This window comes from Garra rufa, chromosome 13, assembly GCF_049309525.1.
Source record: "Garra rufa chromosome 13, GarRuf1.0, whole genome shotgun sequence".
Classification (NCBI taxonomy): Eukaryota; Metazoa; Chordata; class Actinopteri; order Cypriniformes; family Cyprinidae; genus Garra; species Garra rufa.
The window spans coordinates 42,874,337-42,877,401 of NC_133373.1; positions in this window are offsets into that span (position 1 = coordinate 42,874,337).

Consider the following 3,065-nt stretch of genomic DNA (forward strand, 5'->3'; position numbering starts at 1 on the left):
AAGATAAGCCTTAATCAAATACAACTCTTTAAAAGTTTCTATTCTTCCTATTCATAAAAGACAATTATTGGTGACCACAAAAACTACTAAGCAGCACAATTGTTTCTTGATGATCAAATCAGCATATTAAAATGATTAGGGTTAGATCATGTGACACTGAAGACCAGAGTGATGATGCTGAAAATTCAGCTTTATTCAAGTTATGGGTTTGGCAGGGATACTTGATGAGGTCCTGATCTATTTAAAAAGGATGCTATATTTGTGTGTTATGGAACAAGAGAGATGATGCAGTCCCAGACCAACACAAAGAGCAGGATGCAGTAGCTTCTCATTGGTGAATGCATAAAAGAGCAGCGCTTTCACTGCACACCTGCAGGAGTGCTTGTACTATAACAGACACTGGTCTTTTTTGCACTATACACCATTTCAAAAGACCTAAACTCCCCCAAACTGCTTACTAGACCTGTTGTTGATGTGCTGACAGTTTCCTTTAGCTAACATCTCTCTACTTTTTTTTCTGGATATTTGTCTGATGTAGCCCAAAGACCCACAAAGAGAAATTGATCTGTGTGTCTAATATAAATAAAGCCTGAGGGTACCATGTTCGCATATGAAATGTACAATTTGATAATGTGAATCCATGAGTAACTCTTACTTGTGGCAGTTAGTTGTTCTTAAATCTTAAAGGAGTTAAAAGCAATGAATACAGTACTACAGTTGAGGTCAAAAGTTTACATCCACCTTGCAGAATCTGCAAAATGTTAATTATTTTAGCATAATGCACAGTAGCCTATTTTTCATTTAGTATTGACCTGAATAAGATATTTCATATAGTCCATAAGAGAAAATAATAGTTGAATTTCTAAAAACGACCCTGTTCAAAAGTTTTCATACACTTGATTTTTAATACTGCATTGTTACCTGAATGATACACAGTGTTTTTTGTTTTGTTTTGTTTTTTTAAGTGATAGTTGTTAGTTGTTAAAGAATGACTGTATAATTTTGAGATCCATCTTTTAACACTGAGGACAACTGAGGGACTCATATGCAACTATTACAGAAGGTTCAAACGCTCACTGATGCTTCAGAAGGAAACACAATGCATTAAGAGCTGGGGGGGGGGGGGTGAAAACTTTTGAACAGAATGAAGATTTGTAGGTACGTTTTTTTATTTTGCCTAAATATCTTCTTATTTCCATTTAGTTCTGCCCTTCAGAAGCTGCAGAAGATCTTACACGTTTCCTAGAAGACAAAATAAGTTCAATTTACACTGATCTTCAAATTGGCTCTTAATGCATCGTTTTTCCTTCTGGACCATCAGCGAGAGTGTGAACCTTCTGTAATAATTGCATTTGAGTCCCTCAGTTGTCCTCATTGTATAAAAAAGATCTCAAAATCATACATTCATTGTTGGAAAGGGTTCAAATACACAAAAATGCTAAAAAAACAAAGAATTTGTGGGACCTAACGTATTTTTCGGCAGTTTAACTGTTCAGGACTCATGAACAACTATCACTTAACAAAAAAACACACGTGTGGATCATTCAGGTAACAACACAGTATTAAGAATCAAGTCAACACTTCAAACTTTTGAACTGGATCATTTTATAAATTCAATTATTATTTTTCATGTCTTTTATGTAAAATATCTTATTCAGGTCAGTACTAAATAAAAAATGATCCTTGTATGATCCTTCTTATTTTGGTAACATCTAGCTGATTCTGCAAAGTGTATGTAAACTTTTGACCTCAACTGTATATCTTTTGCATGTGTCATATCTGTGTCAGTTTGCGAAAATCATTTTAAGCAACTGTATGTAAGTTTTTTTTTTTACCTTGAAATACGAGTTTTAAAATCATTCTGACTTCTAATAAGGCTATTGTAAATGGTATGGGTCAGGCTACCGGTCTCATCTGTGTCCAGTTATTTTTAGTTGTTCAAAACAGCTCGTTTTGCTGCTTGATATTGCAAATTGATGTGTCTTACCATATTATTTAATGTATCATCTTAATTACGAACAAACTAGTTTGTAATGCAAACAGTTTTACTGTTTACTACATGTTGTTATTCTTCTCATTTCTCATTAGCAGCTAATTTTAGCATAATAAAGTGCTACAATATGTATTCACACACTGCATATATATTAGGGGTGGGCATAGATTAATTTTTTTAATCTAGATTAATCTAGATTAAATCTTGGAATTAATCTAGATTAATCTAGATTAAAATGGCTAATTTGAATTCTGCTGTAGGCATTCAGAATATGTGTGCTACCCAAATAATGACTAAAAGTAAGTCTTTGAGAATGGATCATAAAGCTCATAAAGCTGTTCTATGATAATTTGTTGATGAAAATAAATTATGTTCAATAAGATGTACTGTTTACTAACTAACTAACTAACAATGAAATTATTTTTTCTACCTATTAGATTGTGTTTTTTTAACGTCAACACCTACCCAACCCTAAATTTAGCCCTTACTGTAATAAAAAAAAAAAAACAGTTTTATTGTTGTACAGTTGCACAGTGTGATAAAAATATACATCTACGTATGTATATCTATGGTAGCCAGTGTTACATGTTACACCGTACTTTTATTTTGACAGGTTGCCGTGAAGTGTCTGTGTATACAGTATGATATGATGCTAGTTTTCTCAAATGAAACGGTAAAAGTGACACTCACAGCAGTTTGGGAGATTGAGTTTATCTGTTCATGTGAGATGCAAATGCCAAAAATTACCGGGAGCGTCACGTGTGTTTCAGTATGCGTGTAGTAAAAGCTCGTCTCCATCATTCATACATACAGCTAGGCAAACGGAACATACCGGATTCATAAAACGGTCTTTTTGCATTTCAGTTTTCACATACACTAGTCCATATCGCGATTTGAATTAAGTGACAGACCAACATTTGATTTATGAATAAAAAAAACTACGAATTTACGTGGCATTTCGCTATAGTAGATTCGGTTTTTATGAATGGAGGACGACGCGATCCCGTCTGGGTTTTGGCGGAGGAGACGTAAACGCGCGACCATATTCTACAGTCTTCGGTATAAATCCGCG